The 21,841-nt window shown below is 49.1% G+C and overlaps 1 pseudogene; it reads right to left on the bottom strand.

The window, feature by feature from the left end:
- Positions 1-6,733: 6,733 nt before the first annotated feature.
- LOC140898108 (uncharacterized) lies at positions 6,734-19,673 on the bottom strand (annotated as a pseudogene).
- Positions 19,674-21,841: the final 2,168 nt, after the last annotated feature.

Raw genomic sequence — 21,841 nt, 5'->3', positions numbered from 1 at the left:
TTGGAACAAGGAGGTTAGCCTGGCCTCTGATTGATACATGGCTAGATTTACGTCGCTACAGCTTCTCTGTGAGTGACTGCAGTGTGACCTAGAGGAATGAGTCCCCTAGACGGGGGAGGAGGCAAATGAGTACAAAACAAATCTGGTCTATTTCTTGTTTTGATCCACTCCATCTGTCTTTTACATCTTTGGCTGGCAGCAGACGGTGCAGAAGGACTGCATGCCATCCGCATCTCATGGCTGCTCAGCAGAAGATGGTGCAGTAGGACTGCTAGCCATCCTCTTCTCCTGCCCGCCCGGCAGAAGATGATGCAATAGGACTGCTAGCAATCCGTATCGCCTGCCTGCTCACCATAAGACAGTTCAATAGGACTGACTGCGGGACTAAAGAGAATGACCTGGTCAAGTCACTCCAAATTTAGTCCCTGCGCCCATGTCTGCCCAGGCGCTCCCAGCCGACGTGGCCAGGAGCACCTCGGACATGACGAGGACGGCTACCAGTCGTACTGTACCGTCTGCTGCCACAAGGCAATGGGTTGCTGCTACTGTGTAGCAATGCCGTACCGCGTCTGCCAGCACCCAGGAGAAATATGGTGACGGTTACCTGAGTGGGCTCAATGCTTGCCATGGTACGGCATCTGCACAGGTAACTCAGGAAAAAAGGCGCGAAACGATTGTCTGCCCTTGCTTTCACGGAGGGAGGGAGGGAGGGAGGGAAGGGGGCCTGACGATATGTACCCAGAACCACCCGCGACAATGTTTTAGCCCCATCAGGCATTGGGATCTCAACCCAGAATTCCAATGGGCAGCGGAGACTGCGGGAACTGTGGGATAGCTATCCACAGTGCAACGCTCCGGAAGTCGACTCTAGCCTCGGTACTGTGGAAGCGCTCCGCCGAGTTAATGCACTTAATGCACTTAGAGCATTTTCTGTGGGGACACACACACTCGAATACATAAAACCAATTTCTAAAAAACCGACTTCTGAAAATTCAACCTTATTCCGTAGTATAGACATACCCTAAGCAAGTCATTTTTAAGTCAGGAGAAACTTGGGGTACGCAAGACAAATCAGACTCCTGAAAGGGGTGCAGTGGTCTGGAAAGGTTGAGAGCCACTGCCCTAAGTCATCTCACAGCCTGGGACATCTTCTCGACTGATGCTCCGCAGGGAAGTTAGAGATGAAGGACAACACCAGAGCCAAGCTCCCCATTACGGGGAGGGGGAGGAAAGACTCACCCCTGGGCCTTTCCTTGTTACACAGACCCACAGTGACACGGACTCTCTCTCACTCTGCAGCTTCTCAGGCTCTGCTGATGGGAACAGCTGCGGGTGGATAAAAGGCAGCCAGGTTCTGTCTGAGACGTGTGCCGCAGAGCTCAAATGGATCTGCCAGAAAGAAGCGGCTGTGATAGAAACAGTGCAACTGAGGATCCACATTTGTGTAGCTGTAATGTGAAGTACCCCCTGTTTAGTTTCCTGGGTACGGCCCTATCAAATTCACCCATCCAGTTTGGTAAATTTCATGGTCATGAGATTTTTAAAAGTCTTTTAAATTTCACAGTTTTAGCTATTTCAATCTTAAATGTCACCCTGTTGTAACTGTGTGGATCCCATCCCAGAAGAGGGTCATGGGGGGTCTCAAGGCTATTGGGGGAGGGGTGTCACGGTATTGCTCCCCTTACATCGGCACTGCTCCTGGCAGTGGTGCGACCTTCAGAGCTGGGCTCCCGGCCGGCAGCCATGGAGCTTTCTGCTGCTGGGGGAGGTTCCTGGCGGTGGCTCTGATCTGGCCCTGGGAGCAGCCCATGCAGGGGATGAGGTCCTGTTCCTCCCCAGCCCAGCCCAAACTTGCAGCTAGAGCCTGGCACACGGTAGGAGCCCCTGCCCGGGACACTCCCAGCCCTTCCCCTCCCCCGTTCCAGGGTCCAGCACTCAGAGGTTAAAAGGGCCTGGAGCTGGCGGGTGGCGGGGTTCCCTCCTGACCACCGCTCTCGGGGCAGTTGCCCGCATCACCCATGCATAAGGCTGGCCCTCCCCCCCCCCAATCCACCATGCCACCCTCACTTCTGCACTGTTGCTGGCAGCAGCACTGCCTTCAGAGCTGGGCACCAGACCAGCAGCTGCTGCTCTCTGGCCGCCCAGCTCTGAAGGCAGCGTAGACGTAAGGGGGGCAGTTCTGGGACATATTTCCCGCCCCCCCAGACAGATTACACAGGGGAGACCAGATTTCACAGGCTGAGATGCATTTTTCATGGTCATGAATTTGGTAAAGCCCTACTCACGGGGCAGGACTGGGGCTTTAGGCAGAGCAGAACTCTGGGCGGGGCTGGGACTCAGGTGCCCCGCGCAGTCACAGTTCCTCTCCTCGGTCCTCCTCACTGGGCTGGGGCCTTGGGGTGTCATTTTTAACTGCCCCAAACCTGCAGTAAGTTAATACCCTGCAATGCTTCCCAGGGTACCCAGGGCTGGGAGGCACCTCGCCACCACCTGCCCTTTGCCTGAGGGAGCCTTGTCTGTGCCTGCCAGGGGTCAGCTCCCCAATTCCACTGGCCACACGCACTTGCTGCTGGGCCTGCAGTCACTGCAGGGTAGGAACAGGCCCACTCTGCCCTCAAGCCCTCTGAGCATCAGTCTGGAGCTTCCAGCCCCTGGTCCCCTGGGCACTGGCAGGATTCACAGATTCACTATTTCCAAAGGAACAGTAACATCCTCTGCCCCAGCTTACCAGCTCTAGCTCAGATCACTGCTCCACTTAACACACAGCACTTCCATAGGCTCCCAGCGAAATCATGCCTCGGTTCAACAAAGCCAAGAGTCAAGTGGAAGTGTTGGAAACAAACGGTTACATATAACAAAGTCATAACATGCGTTCTAGAGCTGAGACTGAACTAACAAGATATTCTCCTGTCTAACCAAGTACAGCTCACCCGAAATCCTTGCAGCACTTCACAGCCAGGCAGGCTCAGACCCTTCTTTCATGAGACATGCGTACGGTCAGTTTGTCTCCAAGGGGAAGGATCCAGTAGGTCTCTGCACACCGAGAGAGATCAGACCGATCCTTTGTCTTTATGCTTCAACACCACAGATGGACACACACACAGCCCCCTGCTCTTAGTTTCTTCCTGTAGATTTCCCTTTTTTGTGGATTTTGCACTCTAATTTTACACCTGGCTCAGTGGCAAAGAGACATCCAACATCAGGCACACAATACACAGATGGCCAGACAGGGAGGTAACCTCAGTTGCCTCCTGTCTGAAAGGAGCATCTGGGGCACATCACCTCCCGTGACCTGCCTTAACTCCAAGACCTTAAGGGCACCATTGTCCGTCTGGAGACACAGCTCCTTACATAGGATCCGTACAGAGGTCTTGCTCCCATTATGGCAGCTTCTAGCAGAAGCTTTTTTCTGCTCAAAAAATTAAAAATATGTGCGACTCAATAATTATGCGCATGCGCAGTAGCACAGAATTCCCCCAGGAGTAATTACAGGGACACAATAACACCATCTCCTTGTATGGTGTTGAGCCATGGGCGACCCGGTTTGGTCGCTGCAGTGCGAGTGTAGACACCGTGTTACCCATGTCCATCCTAAGAGTCCTCCATCAGCAGTCCCATAATGTCCAACACTGACTTCTCTGGTCACAGCTGTGAACTCCACAGCCCAGGAATCTTGGAGACCAGATGCCAGACATAACCTTTTAAAACCCCACATATTTTTGAAATGCTTTTTTCTAATTGCCCAGATTGATAAACACTCCTAGCAGCTCTCAGTCGTTGTATGCAACTGCTCATGCTAATTACATAAACTAGACATGATCCTGCCTAGAGTAGACAGGAGGTATTGGAAATCGTCATGGCCCCCATTGCTGCAGTTCTTCTTGTGGGTCTGCAAATACTATAGGATTATTCATCCTGTGCTTGCAACATTCATGACAACAGTGCGGAGCTGTGCAAGCTCCATGCTTCTGTCAAAGATGGTGGATAGTGAAAAGTGCCATGTTGGTGAATATGTGCAGCACTGATGCAGGGAGCCAAGTTTGCATGTGTACAAGTGATATGCTAACTGGGGCATCTTTCTGTTGATTTAACTTGCACTGATGAAAGTTTTTAATGTAAACATGGCTTTAGTATCAAATGACCAACTATAAATTCAATGAAGTAACTCGATTTAAAACTATAATTTGACTTGGTATTAAAACTTTCAAACAAAAAATGAAATTAGACAAATCTAATAGGTTGAATGGGACAATCAAGTTTAAATCAGTGTCAAATTAACAAAATCTAGCAAAATCTTTAATACTTCTCTTACTTTGTCTTAAGAAGGAAGTAATCTTAGGCACAGCATGATTCTTAAATGAAATTCAGAGTCATATGATTACTACAGCTTGAAATGCAGCAGCATTTAGACATGTCTCTAGCTGAAAATGGTTAGAATAATACATACAAAAGTTGGGGTACATGAATCACCAATTCTTCCTGGTTCAAAGCAAGAAAGTCACAAATAAACCATTCTCCTACCTCAGTGCCCAGAGACAAGTCAGGACATCACACTGACAATCCAAAGGAGCCCATCTCTTTATCTGTATGTATCCATTGTACTAAAGGTGGGGTGGGGGATTCACAAAGGTTCTTAGACTCCTTACTAGGCACCCCTGTGGTAACAGCACTCCCACTCAGGTTCCATCTATCCCTGTAGGCTCTTAACCTCACTCAGCACCTACGTTTTTGTGGTAAAAATCCTCTAGATGCCTATGTTCCTGCTTCTAGGCATGCACCCAGCTGCCTCATTCTAGGCACCCAAGCCCTTGTCTCTCCTCTAAGCCACAGTGCAACTCACAAACCAGGGGAAGGTAGGTGGAGGCCCAATCTGGTAAGCATGATCAGAGGCTGCCTTGCTCCACACAAAACAGGCAGGAGGCTGGGGGAGGGTGAAAGGAGATGGTTTCCCTCATAGCTTTTAGCCCAGTGGTTAGGGTGCTTACCCAGGATGTGGACGTTACATGTGAAAGCATGCAGTTTCAATCAGCACTAAGTCAGTTTTAGTTACAATAGTGTCACATTCAAATCCTATAACCCATTCCAGTTTTGTTTTAGAAGAATTTTCCGCAATCTGAAGCAGTTTTAAGGCTTACTTTTTACTATTTCTAGCAGAATTCTTTTCTTTCATACCATTTGAAATTAGGATCTTTTTCAGAATTGGATGGAAGTTGTTGGGTTTATATGAACTGGGTACTTTTCAGTTAGCAGCACCTACCAGCCCAAGAGTCCAGTTTTAGGGAACAGAACTGAACTCCAATGGGAAGCAATAATTATGCTCTCCAAGGCCAAATTCCAACTTCCCTAAAGAAGAGAAATTCCCTATAGAATTTTAGCAACAACAATTGATTTCTTAAACCTTTACAGAAATTCCAGCTGCTATGAAGTTCACAATCTTCTTCGCGGCAGGATTTAGGATTTTGTCTTCAGGCACACTTAAAGAGTAATTGGAGCCAGGGGACTGGACTCAGAGATATCCACCTCACACATGGGTGCCCTAACCACCAGTCTATATGGTCATTTTCACTCTCTGTCTTGACCCAACTCTTGGTTCTAGGATATATTGAGACACCCACCTCAGAATATCTGAGAGCTGAGAGGCTAGGGCACTCCCCTGAGAGGTGGCAGATCCCTGTTCTAAACTCTTGGCTTTATTAGGTGCGGAGGGGACTTGAATTGGTCTCCCACATCCTAGGTGAGTACCCTAACCTCTGACCAAAAGATTATGAGGGAGATTCCCTCACTGAAGAGTTAGGCAGCCTCTGAAAATGTCTATTGGACTGGGCCCTATCATCATAGCATCGTCTCACTTCCATGACTCATGAACTGGAAGCAGAGATATACGCCTATTCCCATAAAAGGAACGGGCTTAGGTCATACACTCTTGTCAGGATGCCACACTAGGTAGCTTACATAGCTCCCCATGTAATGTGTGGGGATTTGGGGATTCCATTCTAAGGCACCCATCTCTCCTCATTCATTTTATAAGGGGCTTGGTCACATAACTCAGTCTTTGTGGATCCCACTGCTGTTCCTCCGATATTCTATGTACCCAAAAGTTTGGCATTTGGAACACTTCGTCACAACTCTTAAGTCCTTTGATGGATTCTAGCCTAAAAACACTATCAGGGATGAATGAGAAGTCACAGCAGACAAGAAAAAGAGGGGGTTAGGTGTATAACATCACACTTAAATGAAGTGGCTGAACACAAAACATTCACATTTGCCAAGAAGTCATAATCAAGTCCCATCATAATGTGGGAATCTTATCTCAGCCTCTTGTTCTGCATGGCTCTGTTCTAGGGAGGAGATTTCATTCTCTGCTTCAATAAGGTTGTATGTCCTCACTACATGGCCACTGTAGCCATGCTGGACCCGCTAAGATTTGTAGGAATAAGCAAAAATGTTATTCTCTTTGCCCATCCCTAGCCAGCACACTTTTACGGGGTGTATCCTGGGTGGATTCTCTTACATCTCATGGAAGATGAGTTATGCTGAAAGGCATTTCTGCTCTTGGGCACTCTTCCCCATAGCTTCTCTGAGGTTTATTAAGGGCTGAGCTCTCATTGAACATTTCCCAAATTCTGGGCATTTAAAGCGTTCTTCCCTGGGTGGATTCTCTGATGGGCAACAAGGATTGACTTCCAACTGAGGCTTTTCTTGTCCTTGGGAATTTATGGGGTCTCTCTCCCCTTTAGGTTCTCTGATCTGATAGAATGTGTAAGCTCTGATTGAAGCTTTTCCTGCAGTCAGGGCAGCTATAGCGTTTCTGTGCTGTGTGAATTCTCTGATGTGCAATAAGGTATGAGCGATCCCTGAAGCTCTTCCCGCAGTCAGAGCAGTTAAAGAGTTTCTCTCCTGTGTGGATTCTATGATGATTGTGAAGATTTGAGTGCCAAGGGAAGCTTTTCCCACAGTCAGAGCAATTATAGGGTCTCTCTCTTGTATGTAGTATCTGATGTTTAATAAGGTATTGTCATGGAGTCCCTGGGCAATGCTCCGGAACTGCTCCCTATGAAGCCAGTCAGGACTCTGGGGCAGTTGCCTTTCTGTGAACAGCCTGTCTTCAGGACACAAAGCTCACACAGCTTCCACCTTCCTTGGTCTGACCTCGGGGCATTCAGCATCCTCTGCCTCTCCATGCGCTTCCCACAGCAAGTCCGCTCAGGCGGGGCTCCTGGGGAAGGCAGAGGGTCCTGCACCCCAACTTCGCAGTCAGACGTGACTCTCAGCCAGCCAGTAAAAAAGAAGGTTTATTAGACAACAGGAACATGGTCTAACACAGAGCTTGTAGGTGCAGAGAACCAGACCCCTCAGCTGGGTCCATTTTGGGGGGCTGTGAGCCAGACAACCACGTCTGCCCTTCACTCCATGTCTCCAGCCAGCCCCAAAACTGAAACTCCCTCCAGCCCCTCCTCCCCTGGGCTTTGTCCCTTTTCTGGGCCATGAGGTCACCTGATTCCTTTGTTCTCCAACCGTTTAGCTCTCACCTTGCAGGGGGGAAAGGGCCCAGGCCATCAGTTGCCAGGAAACAGGGTGTCGGCCATTCTCTGTGTCCAGACCCCTGCACACACGTGCCCTCTAGGGCTCTGCAATGATCATACACCCTTATCCCACCACCTAGATACTTAACAGCTGCCTAGGGGAAACTGAGGCACCCCCACACTATTCAGAGGAAACATTAAGAACAGTCCCACTTCGTCACAGGTATGAACTCTGACCGAAGCTTTTCCTGCAGTCAGAGCAGTTATAGGGTTTCTCTCCTGTGTGAATTCTCTGATGTGCATTAAGGTTTGAGCATTCCCTGAATCTTTTCCTGCAGTCAGAGCAGTTGAAGGGCTTCTCTCCTGTGTGGATTCTCTGATGATCAATAAGCCTTGAGCGCCGATGGAAGCTTTTTCCGCAATCAGAGCAGTTATAGGGTCTCTTTCTTATATGTTTAATAAGGTCTGAGCTCTGACTGAAGCTTTTCCCGCAGTTAGAGCACTTACAGGGTTTCTTTCCTGAATGAATTCTCTGATGTGTGACAAGGTGTGAGCTTTCCCTGAAGCATTTCCTGCAGTCAGAGTAGTTAAAGAGTTTTTCTCCTGTGTGGATTCCATGATGAATGTTAAGATTTGAGCACCGATTGAAGCTTTTCCCACAGTCACAGCAGTTGAAGGGCTTCTCTCCTGTGTGGATTCTCTGATGTTCAATAAGACTTAAGCACCAAGGGAAGCTTTTCCCGCAGTCAGGGCAGTTACAGATTCTCAGTTGTACGTATTCCCTGATGGATAATAAGGTTTGAGTTCTCATTGAAGTTCTTCCTACAATCACAGCAGTTGAAGGGTTTCTTGCCTGTGTTGATTCTATGGTGTAATATAAGGACTGGTCTCCATTGGAAGCTTTTCCCAAAGTCACTGCAAGTGTAGGCTCCCTCTTGATCGTGTATTCTCTGTTGATCAGTTTCTTTTGACCACTCTGCTCCTGTGGGTGGATTTACTATGTCCCTCTCCTGGATGGTTTCCCTGCTGCCTATCTGACCTGTGCCGACTCTCACAAGTTTCTCTCTGCTCAGGATTCTGGGAAACATTCCCTTCAGATCTTCCCCATAACATCCCATGTGGTGCCATTTGCTCAGGACCTTCCTGCTGAAGACTCTTCTCGCTGTTCTCACTCACCGTCCCATCCCCTGTGGGATAGAGAGATAATCCAGACAGGAGTCATTCTCTGTGCTGGGGGGAAAGGAAAACTCTGAAAGGGAAACAGGAAAAGGGGAAAACACACCCATATAATAGCTGGGGAAGTTGAAATATCATGAGCTGAGTTCATCCTCCTTCCTCACAACCCCTCCCCAGAAGAGAGAATCCATCCTTCCTCCACATCCTCTCACTGGAGATGAAGACAGGCTGAAGGGTCAGATGGGCATTTTCATCAAGTCTAAGTGACATCTGCTATGAGGATACAGTAATTGGTTTCTGAGTCAGTTTAGCTGATTCCTCATCTGTGTGGGTGTCGCTGATGATCGCCTCTTCCTCATAGCCTTGGAGATTCGGGACGTGCAGCTCCTCCCCTCGCTTCATCCAGGAGTTCACATTAGGTTTGGAAATTGGAAATCCTGCTTGGGAAACAATTTATCATGTGTTGATCTTGTTTATTAAGGTCAGCCCTATTACTACTTCAGGACCCAGGATCTGAGTCACCCACTGTCATAACAATACAGCTAAGGGTAGCCTAGAATTCCTCCTTACCTGTAAGGGATTAAGAAGCTCAAATAACCTGGCTGACACCTGACCAAAAGGACCAATGGGGAAAGAAGATACTTTTAAATCTTGGTGGGGGAAGGCTTTGTGGTGCGTGTTCTCTCGGGAAGCAGAGAAGCATCAGGTCAGAAAACTCCTTCTCCTATAAACCATCCTAAAAGGTTGACAAAAATTGTAAGTAAAAGCAAGGCAAGGCATCTTAGATTATCTTTTGTTTTGCTTGTGAATTTTTCCTTTGCTAGAGGGAGGTATATTCCTGTTTTTTGTAACTTTGAAACTAAGCCTAAAGGAAGTTCTGCTGTGTTTTTGAATCTTTTGTTACCCTGTAAAGTTATTTTCCATCCTGATTTTACAGAGGGGATTTTTACCTTTAAAAAAAAAATAAAATAAAATCCTTCTTTTAAGAACCTGACTGATTTCTCTATTGTCCTAAGACCCAGGGGTTTGGGTCTGTGATCACTTTGTAACCAATTGGTTAGGATATTATTCTCAAGCCTCCCCAGGAAAGGGGGTTGTAAGGGCTTGGGGGAATATTTTGTGGGAATAGGAACTCCAAGTGGTCCTTTCCCTGATTCTTTGTTAAATCACTTGGTGGTGGCGGCAGTACCTGTCCAAGGACAAGGAAGGATTTGTGCCTTGAGGAAGTTTTTAACCTAAGCTGGTAGAAATAAGCTTAGGGGGTCTTTCATGCAGGTCCCCACATCTGTACCCTAGAGTTCAGAATGGAGAGGGAACCCTGACACCCACCCAGAGAGGCTTCTTCCCAATCTTACAGAGACTGGGCTATAGACCATACAAGATCCCATGACACTCATCTGGAGTAAAGGTGCATTACCTCTGCCTCGGGAATGGCCCAGCTTATTGCCCAGGGGAGTTGAGCATTCTGCTTCACTCTCCAGGGTACAACTAAATCTCCATCATGGCCAGTTCCATTCCCCGCATCCCACGCCAGAACAGGAACACATTACTTAAAACGTGAGCTCTTGTGAGGGCTTGCAGGTCTGAAACCAAGGCCCAGAGGCAGTGCTCAGATTGCAGCTGCTGCCTGGCAGGTCACTTAGAGCTTGTAGAGAAAGGATCTAGCAGAGTTGTAGCTCCCCAAGGGCTCTGTTCACAAAGCTCCTGAGTGGAGGCGACGGCTAACCTTACTATTTGGCTTGGATGCACTACTTAATCCAGAAGGAGACAGAGAAAGTTCTCTGAGCAACTAGGTGAATCCTTGGTTGGCTGCTTCAGGCCCTTCCGACGCTCCTGATACCTTACTGCCTATGCGGGCCTTCAGGCTGCCCAAATTAGCTTCTGCTCCTGCAGCTGGCCATGGTGGCATTTGGCTGTGCTGATCCTCCGGGGGCGTGTGTGGCTATGGCTACAGCTGAGCTCTCCTTCTGCTGCCTTGGTTCTACTCTGCCAGCAGCAGCCTCTTTATGTTGTTTCCCAACCTTCCTCAGGTGCCCAGTCCTCCACCTCCTTCACCTTTTTCTGGGTGCAGGTGGCTCAGTCACACCCCTCGGTTGGAAAGAATCTACCTTTCACATTTTTATATCTTGTGGGCCCATTCCTCACACATTCAGCCAGACCCCTTCTTGGACCATCATTTAGTCCTTGGGAAGGTCCCCCTGTGACATTACATGATTAAAATAGGACCATGTACATCATTGTTGCTACCAAATCTTGTGCAAAATGTAATGTGAGGTATCAAGGGAAAAGTTATGATTTGCTGACTATGTTTATCCTGTTTGTATGTGTATATCATTTTTTGTATTTCCAGTTATTAATATTGACTATGTACCTGTATTTCAAATATGTTTGCTCCTGTGGTAACACCCTCAAGGTAGTTTACATCTAGTCTAGCCTGCACATTGTGAATGGAGTATTCAATTGATGGCCCATCAACAAACACAATGGAAACATCTCCATTTTGTGTCTTCCCTGCTCTGATCTCTGGACTATAGACTTATACTAATGGGAGCATTCTGACCTTCCAATCTTTTGGAAGGAAGCAGAGACTTAACAAGCCAGTAGTTTATGTCATTACTGCCTCAAACCTGATACAAAAACTTTGCAATGTGCATATGTATTTGATTCCTTTAACCGATTTTAATTCTGCCCTCTTTCTCTTCTCTGATAAATAAACCTTTAGATATTAGATACTAAAGGATTGGCAACAGCATGATTATTGGGTAAGATCTGAGTTATATATTGACCTGGGTACATGGCTTGTCCTTGGGAAACAGAAGAACCCTCTGGTTGATTAAATTGGTTTTAAATAAGCACTCATCAATAAGTCTAGAGTCTGCGTGTTGAAAGGAGGACTGGAATATCAAAGGAGGCTGCATTTCTGACTTCTTGTTAGCCAGTATGGTGAGACAGAAGTTTACTTTTGTTGCTGGTTTGGTATATCTTATGGAAGAATAATCACCAGTTTTGGGGGGTGTCTGCCCTATTGCTTAGCCGTTTGTCCTGAATTTGGTATTCTCAGTTGTGACCCACTGAGGCACGGTGACACCCCCTCATAGCTGAGCAGCTCAGGCCAGCTTACTGGCATTGTAATAATACCATGTAAGAGGATGTTGGCTTTGTGGAGTCCTTCTGGGAGGTTTGGCTGGACTGGTGACTGTAGAGGCACAGAGATGTTGGGAAGTGGTCAAGGTGAGTGTCAAGCTGTTTTGCTGAGACTACCCCACCAGACCAGTGTCAGGAGTAGGACCCTGCAGCTGCACTTGCTCTGTGCTCTTGACACCCTAACGAGTTGGCTAGGCTGCCTGATGACCTGCCCTGCCTGACTGGCTGAGGAAGCTAGAAAGCCGGTTCTTAAGCACAGCAGCAGTAGTATCTCACTCACTGCTCAAGGCACATGGCCATGGACTGTCTGCCTCCTTGTGCTCATCTCTCCAAGCCCTACTCCTGCTTCACTCCTCCACAGCTCCAGTCCAGCTTTTACCCTGCACCCAGTCTTGTTCCTCTCCTGATCAGAACCAGCCCTGGTCCTGCCTTCCCTGACTCCTGGTAATCCAGTTCCAACCCTCGGCTCTGATTCCTCACTCCAACCGTCTCGACCTTTGGCTCTGGCATTTGGATTCCAATGACTAGGCCTGACTCCCATTCCGACCACAAGATCTGACCTTCTATGAACTGGTCCACTGACAAGCAGCTGAAGAAGGGATGGAGCAGTGATGGAAACCATGATTGATAAGTTGGAATGGAAGGTCATGGAGGTGGAGAGATGCATGGCTACCAACCCTGAAAATCTGTCCCTGCACAGTGTGTGTTGGGAGAAACACTAGGTCCAAGTTGCTTTTGTCTGGTCATGTATCGGACCCCTTTAGGAGATGTATTGTGGCTCCTGCTTCTTCTGTGCTCTGGAGAAGAGCAGAAGAGCAAAAAAACCATATCACCTATCTCCTAGCAGAAGATGGCACCCCTCTTGTGGATCTGGAGCACATGTGATAAAGGGTGAGAGCTTTCTACACCAACATTCTCTCTGGATCAACCAATACTGACATTGGAGTGGCCCTGTGGGATGAGCTCCTGAAGGTCGGCCTGGGTGACCGAGACTGACTACAGCTTCCTCTCACTCTGGCCAAGCTCTCAGAAGCCCTCTGTTTGATGCCCACTAACAAATCTGCAGGCATCAATGGCTGACCATGCAGTTTTACTGCACATTCTGGGATGTCCTTGCCGCAGACCTTGCCATCATCTGGGCAGAGCCCCTGGGCAGCATGGTGCTCCTCCTGTCATTCAGGTGGGCTGTGCTCTCCCTGCTGCTGGAGAAGAGGGACCTCCAAGCCCTGAGGAGTTGGCACTCACTATTGCTGCTCAGATACAAGGTTATGGTGTAAACACACTCCCTGAAGATGATACAGGGACACACTGACCCCTCCTAAGAATAAGGTCAGCATGACAAGGTGATGGATAGGGATGTTTTGATTGAGCCTACAGATGCCAGGTAAAGGGTGGTAACTAACCATGTCAGAGGGGCAATACATAGCTTGTTTGTCTCAGTGTATAAAAGAGAGGTCACAGAGGGGTGTTTTTAGCCAAGGGGAAAGCAGAAAGTCCCAACACTCACTGAGCTGGTCCATTGTCATGGGCATTCATGTATTAGTGTACATGTAACCAGGGCAATACTACAGTGCTTTGTTGGCAATAAACCTGGCTGAGCACCTTCCCATGACCTGAGTCTGTGATGTTTTTGGGCAGTTTCAGCGAGGTCTCCTGCGTCAGATATCTGCACAGAGCTGGTGCAGAACACAGAGAGAACATACACGTAGCCAACAACTGATGACAAGGTATGCCTTGTGAGGTATCATTGAAAAACTCATCATTTGCTGATCAATATCATCATCATGGCAAAATGCAAGTAGCTGCATTGTATGTGAAGTTATAAACATAAGCTGCAATCATAACTAAAAATATGCTTTACAAGTAAGTTTGAAATGGCCAAACCAGTTCCTCAGAGACAAAGAGCAAACTGATGCCTCCGCCAGGTGAAAACAAGGCTGGATCATTACCTGCTACATGGCCATTCTTTGGCAAGAAACAGGGCGGGACAAAAATCTACATCCTGGCAAAGAAAAAGCCTGTAGTTTCCATCTGCACAGGCTGTCTGTTGGCTTGCCCCCAGCTGGAAATGCTTCTCAAATGGAGGCCTGGGAGGCAGTGACCATGAGATGGTCGAGTTCAGGATCCTGACACAAGGGAGAAAGGAGAGCAGCAGAATATGGACCCTGGACTTCAGAAAAGCAGACTTTGACTAGCATGGGAGGGAAAGGAGTCCAGGAGAGCCGGCTGTATTTTAAAGAATCCTTATTGAGGTTACAGGGACAAACAATCCCGATGTGTAGATGGAATAGTAAATATGGCAGGCGACCAGCTTGGCTTAACAGTGAAATCCTTGCTAATCTTAAACAAAAAAGAAGCTTACAAGAAGTGGAAGATTGGACAAATGACCAGGGAGGAGTATAAAAATATTGCTCGGACATGCAGGAGTGAAATCAGGAAGGCCAAATCACACCTGGAGTTGCAGCTAGTAAGAGATGTTAAGAGTAACAAGAAGGGTTTCTTCAGGTATATTAGCAACAAGAAGAAAGTCAAGGAAAGTGTGGGCCCCTTACTGAATGAGGGAGGCGACCTAGTGACAGAGGATGTGGAAAAAGCTAATGTACTCTATGCTTTTTTTGCCTCTGTCTTCACGAACAAGGTCAGCTCCCAGACCACTGCACTGGGCAGCACAGCATGGGGAGGAAGTGACCAGCCCTCTGTGGAGAAAGAAGTGGTTCGGGACTATTTAGAAAAGCTGGATGAGCACAAGTCCATGGGGCTGGATGCGCTGCATCCGAGAGTGCTAAAGGAGTTGGTGGATGTGATTGCAGAGCCATTGGCCATTATCTTTGAAAACTCATGGCGATTGGGGGAAGTCCCGGATGACTGGAAAAAGGCTAATGTAGTGCCCATCTTTAAAAAAGGGAAGAAGGAGGATCCTGGGAACTACAGGCCAGTCAGCCTCACCTCAGTCCCTGGAAAAATCATGGAGCAGGTCCTCAAGGAATCAATTCTGAAGCACTTAGTGGAGAGGAAAGTGATCAGGAACAGTCAGCATGGATTCACCAAGGGCAAGTCACGCCTGACTAATCTAATTGCCTTGTATGACAAGATAACTGGCTCTGTGGATGAGGGGAAAGCGGTGGACGTATTGTTCCTTGACTTTAGCAAAGCTTTTGACATGGTCTCCCACAGTATTCTTGTCAGCAAGTTAAAGAAGTATGGGCTGGATGAATGCACTATAAGGTGGGTAGAAAGTTGGCTAGATTGTCGGGCTTAACGGGTAGTGATCAATGGCTCCATGTCTAGTTGGCAGCCAGTATCAAATGGAGTGCCCCAAGGGTCAGTCCTCAGGCTGGTTTTGTTCAATATCTTCATTAATGATCTGGAGGATGGTGTGGATTGCACTCTCAGCAAGTTTGTAGATGACACTAAACTGGGAGGAGAGGTAGATACGCTGGAGGGTAGAGATAGGATACAGAGGGCCCTAGACAAATTGGAGGATTGGGCCAAAAGAAATCTGATGAGGTTCAACAAGTGCCGAGTCCTGCACTTAGGACGAAAGAATCCCATGCACCGCTACAGACTAAGGACCGAATGGCTCGGCAGCAGTTCTGCAGAAAAGGACCTAGAGGTTACAGTGGACAAGAAGCTGGATATGAGTCAGCAGTGTGCCCTTGTTGCCAAGAAGACCAATGGCATTTTGGGATGTATGAGTAGGGGCACTGCCTGCAGATCGAGGGACATGATCGTTCCCCTCTATTTAACATTGGTGGGGCCTCCTCTGGAGTACTGTGTCCAGTTTTGGGCCCCACACTACAAGAAGGATGTGGAAAAATTGGAAAGAGTCCAGCGGAGGGCAACAAAAATGATTAGGGGACTGGAACAGATGATTTATGAGGAGAGGCTGAGGGAACTGGGATTGTTTAGTCTACAGAAGAGAAGAATGAGGGGGGATTTGATAGCTGCTTTCAACTATCTGAAAGGGGGTTCCAAAGAGGATGGCTCTAGACTGTTCTCAATGGTAGCAGATGACAGAACAAGGAGTAATGGTCTCAAGTTGCAGTGGGGGAGGTTTAGGTTGGATATTAGGAAAAACTTTTTCACTAAGAGGATGGTGAAATACTGGAATGCATTACCTAGGGAGGTGGTGGAATCTCCTTCCTTAGAAGTTTTTAAGGTCAGGCTTAACAAAGTCCTAGCTGAGATGATTTAGTTGGGGATTGGTCCTGCTTTGAGCAGGGGGTTGGACTAGATGACCTCCTGAGGTCCCTTCCAACCCTGACATTCTATGATTCACACACAGAGAACATGAAAAAATGGGTGTTGCCATACCCACTATAAAGAGAGTGATCAGTGAGCTAAGGTGAGCTATTATGGGGGGGGGGGAGTGTTCTGACACTAACCCAAGAAATCTGTCAGCCTTGATATCACGTGGTCCCAAAGAATAAACTTGTGTAGGAAAAAAAGAACAAAAAACTATAATGAAAAACTACAATTGCAGTACCAACAGGAAGTGCTACACTAGAAACAGTGTGTGATGGGATTGCTGTAACGACCAGCACCAGAATATTTTCAGTGATCTCTTGCTATTAAAAATACACAGAATGATGCATAAGAACAGCCCTCTGCACAATGTTAATGAAGGGAAAGGATGAAAGTCTCAGAGCAATAAAAACAGTTTGAAAAGTAAATGACTTAAGGAGCGAAACGACTTTACAGGGCTCAGGACAAGAAGGCAGCGCAAGCCAGGCCATGAGAACAGCAGCTCGGGCACATCTGAGGCCACTTTGTGCGGACACACAAGCTGATCAGGTTTCAGAGTAACAGCCGTGTTAGTCTGTATTCGCAAAAAGAAAAGGAGTGTTTGTGGCACCTTAGAGACTAACCAATTTATTAGAGCATAAGCTTTCCTGAGCTACAGCTCACTTCCTCAGATGCATATCGTGGAAACTGCAGCAGGCTTTATATATACACAGAGAATATGAAACAATACCTCCTCCCACCCCGGGAGGAGGTATTGTTTCATATTCTCTGTGTATATAAAGCCTGCTGCAGTTTCCACGATATGCATCCGATGAAGTGAGCTGTAGCTCAGGAAAGCTTATGCTCTACTAAATTGGTTAGTCTCTAAGGTGCCACAAGTCCTCCTTTTCTTTTTACAAGCTGATCAGGGATTCTGTGCTTCTGTAACATCCCACCCGCCCTGCACCCTCCCCTGCAGGCTCCGGCTCAGGGGCTGGTGTCGGCAGAGCCCGGGGCTGGTTCCAGCCCCCGGAGAAAGTCCCCCCGGCTGGGCCCCGAGGGGCGCTGGGGAAGGGCTCTCCCCGCACACACCCCGCTGGGCAGCGGCAGCGGCTTAGCCCGGGCTCCGGCTCACGATGGAGGCGGCGGCAGCGTCTGACCCGGGAAGCTCAGCCCCGGAGCTGCGGAGCAGCAAGAGCCAGAGCAACTTCCCCGCCCTCAGCAGCGGGCCACAGGGTTAACCCCTCCGCTGCCAGAGACCAGCCACAAGCCTCGCCCTGCTCCCCGTCCGGAGCCCAGTGACACCCCCGGCGCGACCGAAGCCGAGAGAGTCCCCGAGAAACCGGCCCCTGGCGCTGCTGGGGCGGCTTGTGCGGGGAGCATCGGGAAAGAGGCGGGGGGTTGTAGACATGTAGATATGAACAAAACAATAAGAAGGGAACATTTTCAATTCCCTAAAGTAGAAGAAATTGCCAGCAAGCTAGTAAAAGCTACCGTTTTCACTATTTTAGATGCCGTAGTAGATTTCGACAAGTGCAGCTGGATGAAAAAATGTTCTAGACTTTGTATATTTGACATACCATTTGACAGGTACAGATTTACCAAAATTCCTTTCTGGCATCTGTTCCGCTCCTGAAGAATACCCAACAGTGACCCAACAGACCTGTGAAGATCTGGAGGGTGTTGAATGTTATAATACAGATGCCATTCTGGTGTGGGGGAACACCATATGAGAACGTGATGAAAGACTCAAGAGACTACTTGACAAGCGTTGTGAAAGGAACCTGAAACTGAACAAAAGGAGATGCAAATTGGCTCTAACAGAGATAAAATATGTGGTGCATCACTTGACAGAAGAAGGTCTAAAACCTGAAAAGACAATACAAACAGCAAGAGTGTCAACATCCAACCCAGAAATGCTAACAATACCAGACGCCACAACTGAATCTCAAGTGGTCAGTCGGAAAACAATAGCATGGGGCCATGGGACTGCCTCTGAAGATAGAGTAATAAGACCACCGGCCAGATACACAAATGAATTGCTCTGGATTATTTGGGATTCAGATTAGATTGAGTGATGCTTAATTAAACTGATGCAGTTAAATAAAAAAGTTGAAATGCAGCTAAATTGTAACCCGTGTGTAGTTGATTTTGAAGGCAATATAGCGCTAGTAGGAACTCAGGAACCAAAGTTTCCCCATAGTACTGGTTGCGGTGCAGGATCAGGTAGTGAGGGAAGTACATCCAAGCTGTTGCTCCAGGCGCTGGGCTGGGGCAGACAAGGGGACAAGCCTGCTCCCCCTCCTCTCTCTCCCTGCAGCCCCTGCTGCTTTCTGTTATTCCCTCTCACCTTTTCTCCTGCCTGCCTGTTATGTCTCTTGTGCCGTCCTTCCCCCAGCACAGCACTCCCCCATCTCTGGGCATCTAGAGCAGAGAGAATACAGATGCACCAGCAGCAGACAATTTTCTACACTCTGGGTCCTTGTGGCGCTCCCCCCCTCCCCCCACAGTCTGGCACCTGAGGTGGCCACCTCAGTTCACCTCATGGTAAGGCCAGCCCTGCCTGAGATAGAATTTTGCATCTTGTTTGCCCATTTGATTTTAGATACTCTTATCTAGATATTCTTATATTATCCTAATATGTTTGACCAAAGGACAAGACACTTGTGTGTGTTGCTTCTGCCTGGCCAGATGGGTTTGTTAGTATAATGGAAAGAGATAAGAGATAAAACGAAAGTTTTAGAGGGTATGGTGGGAGTGTAATATATGAGCATACACTGGCAGGCTGCCTACCTCCTCTCTCAAGCTTCTCGGCTCCTTGGAGCTCAGATCGAGTGTAGTACCTGCTCTTATCAGTTTAATTTTTTATTTGATGGATGTCTACAACACCTGCTCTGAAGATGGATTCTGCTGCTGCCATTTTTGAAAAAATTGATGTTGCTGTGAAGATGGATTCCACTGCTGCTACTTTGGAGCTACTGCTACTTTGAGCACACCATCTACCTGTTGTACCCCCTTGCTGCGGACATGCTCATCTGCCCCATCTGCTCTCTGCCCTGAAGCTTCCACCTCCTTGGTGGCATCACCAGGTACCTGAAGAGATGCCACAGCAAGCGGGTCGCCTTCAGCTGTACCCTCTGCAGCCTGCCCTTTGAGACGCAGAAGCAATGCAAGATGCACCAAGTCACCTGCAGGAAACACCTCAAGGGAACACAGTCTCCTGCCCCAGCTCCCAGCCCTCCTGTTGCCTGCTGACCCGCTTCTCCTGAGCCTCAACAAAGAAAGCCAACCTCATAAGCTGCCATCAAGAAGCCCCATCGCCAGGCCCACAGAACGGGATGCTGTGATTGAGAAAGTACCTGCTGCCTCGGGGAACATTACCCAGGTCCTTGCCAGCAGGAGGCCTGTCTCACCCTTGCATATCGCCAAGCAGATCTCCATGCTAAGACGACTCAGTGCTGCCTTGCCACCTGTCCAGTATGTCTCCGTCCCCAGAAGGATCAGCGCCCCACCACGCATAGCTGCTCGAGATCTTGTCGCTGGAAGAGCCAGCGCCGCCCCTCGGACCACGCTGTGAATTCCAACCACCGGAGGAGCCAGAGCCATGCCCCAGACTGCCCTACAAACTCCAGGCATCACTGGAGGAACCAGCCCCACCGCCACACCAAAGCACCAGGTCTTCATTGCAGACAGACCAGCATGGCCCCAAGTCCATTCTGCGGGACACGGCCTACAGGAGATCTCACGCTCCAGCAGCAACCTCCCAGGCAGCAGCCACTCATAGAAGGACCGGCGGTGTCCCAGCAACCCCCGAGTCGGACCGCATCTCTCTGACCACTACCAGCATCCCGCCAGAGATCCTGCCCCAGCACCCAACCGATGGGAATCCTGACCCACAAGAGAGACCGCAGGCCAACCATGCAGCAGGCTCAAAGCCTGCACCGGACGAGGTCGAGGACCCTGAGGACCAGCGGTCAATGGTGAGGGCTGCCACGCTGTGGGAGACTGCCTGGACCGAGGAGCTACAAGCAACGGCTTCCTTTGACGGCTTTGACCTCCTTGTAAACAGGCTCACCTGAGAACTGTCCTTGGAAATTGATCCCAGGGAGGAGTATGAACCAGGAGAACGCCTCGCCTGCCCACAGAATGCCAGCTGTGAACCACAACACCACCACCACCAGGGGAGCCAGAAGTAGAGACACCAGCCGCCGCTACGATCCAGAAGCAGCTTCCAGGATCCGAAAGCTGTACAGGGCGAACCACTCCAAGGCCATGAGGGAGATCTTAGATGGGCCCTCGCCCTACTGCACGATCTCATCTGAGCGTCTCTACAGCTACTTCAATGATGTATTTGACCGCATAGCCCGAAATGACATGCAGCACCCAGAGTGCCTCCGCCCCCTGCCCCGTGTTGACGAAGCAGGTGTCCTGCAGACTGACTATACACCCAAGGAAGTGATGGCCAGACTCTCAAAAACAAAAAACACAACTCCTGGGAAAGACGGCATCCCCTACAGCCTCCTGAAAAAGCAAGATTCTGGCTGCCTGGTCCTCGCCACGCTCTTCAACCAGTGCAAGCGATTCTGCTGGACTCCCAGCACCTGGAAGAAGGCCATGATGGTGCTGGTGTACAAGAAGGGCGAGCCGGATGACCCCAGCAACTGGAGGCCCATCTCCCTCTGCTCCACAATGTACAAGCTGTATGCCAGTTGCCTGGCATCGAGGATCATGGAGTGGTCGGTGAGCAGGGGACCCATCAGCTCCATCCAGAAAGCCTTCATGTCCTGCGAGGGCTGCTATGAACACAACTTCATCCTCCAAACTGCCATCCAAACGGCCAGAAGGGAGTGGAGGCAGTGCGCAGTAGAGTGGCTTGACCTGGCTAACACCTTTGGGTCCATGCCCCACCATCACAACTTTGCCACACTCCAGGAATTTGGGATGCCAGAGAACTTCCTTCATGTGATCCGAGAGCTGTACGAGGGATGCAGCACCACCATTTGCTCAGTCGAAGGGGAGACCACCGAGATCCTGATCCGGAGTGGAGTTAAGCATGGCTGTCCCCTCAGCCCCATCATCTTTAACCTCACATGGAGCCGTTGCTGTGAGCGATCTCCAATGGTACAGATGGCTTCAACCTCCACCGTGAGAGGGTGAGCATCCTGGCTTACACGGATGACCCGGTCCTGACCTCAAACAATCCAGAGAGCCTCCACGGTATGCTAGATGCCACCAGTCGAGCTGCTGACTGGATGGGGCTCCACTTCAATGCAAAGAAGTGCACAACTCTCCACATCGATGACAGCAAAAGGGAGATGGGTTTCCAGATCCAGGTTGAGGCTGTCATCCCCCTGGTAGATGGACAGCCATACCAGCACCTCGGCTTGCTGACGGGTTTCCCTGTCCGGCAGACACCCGAGGACGCCATCCAGGAGATCTTGCAGAATACCGCCAAGATAGACACCTCCCTGCTGGCACTGTGGCAGAAGATAAACACGCTGAACACCTTTCTGATCCTCTGCATCTCGTTTGTCCTAAGTGAATCTGCCGTGGCGAAGGTACCCCTCAACAAGGCAGACAAGATCATCTGGCAGCTGGTGAAGAAGTGGCTTTTCCTTCCCCAGAGAGCCAGCAACGAGCTAGTCTACATAGCCCACAGGCATGGAGGTGCCAACGTCCCCCTTAAGGGCGACCTGTGCGACGTTCCGATGATCACCCACACCTTCCACCTGCTGACGTGTCCCGACTCCACAGTAAGGAACATTGCAGTGAAC

This window comes from Lepidochelys kempii, chromosome 14 (genome assembly GCF_965140285.1).
Source record: "Lepidochelys kempii isolate rLepKem1 chromosome 14, rLepKem1.hap1, whole genome shotgun sequence".
NCBI lineage: Eukaryota > Metazoa > Chordata > Testudines > Cheloniidae > Lepidochelys > Lepidochelys kempii.
The sequence above is the reverse complement of the archived record's forward strand: the minus strand, read 5'-3'. Positions and strand labels throughout refer to the sequence as shown.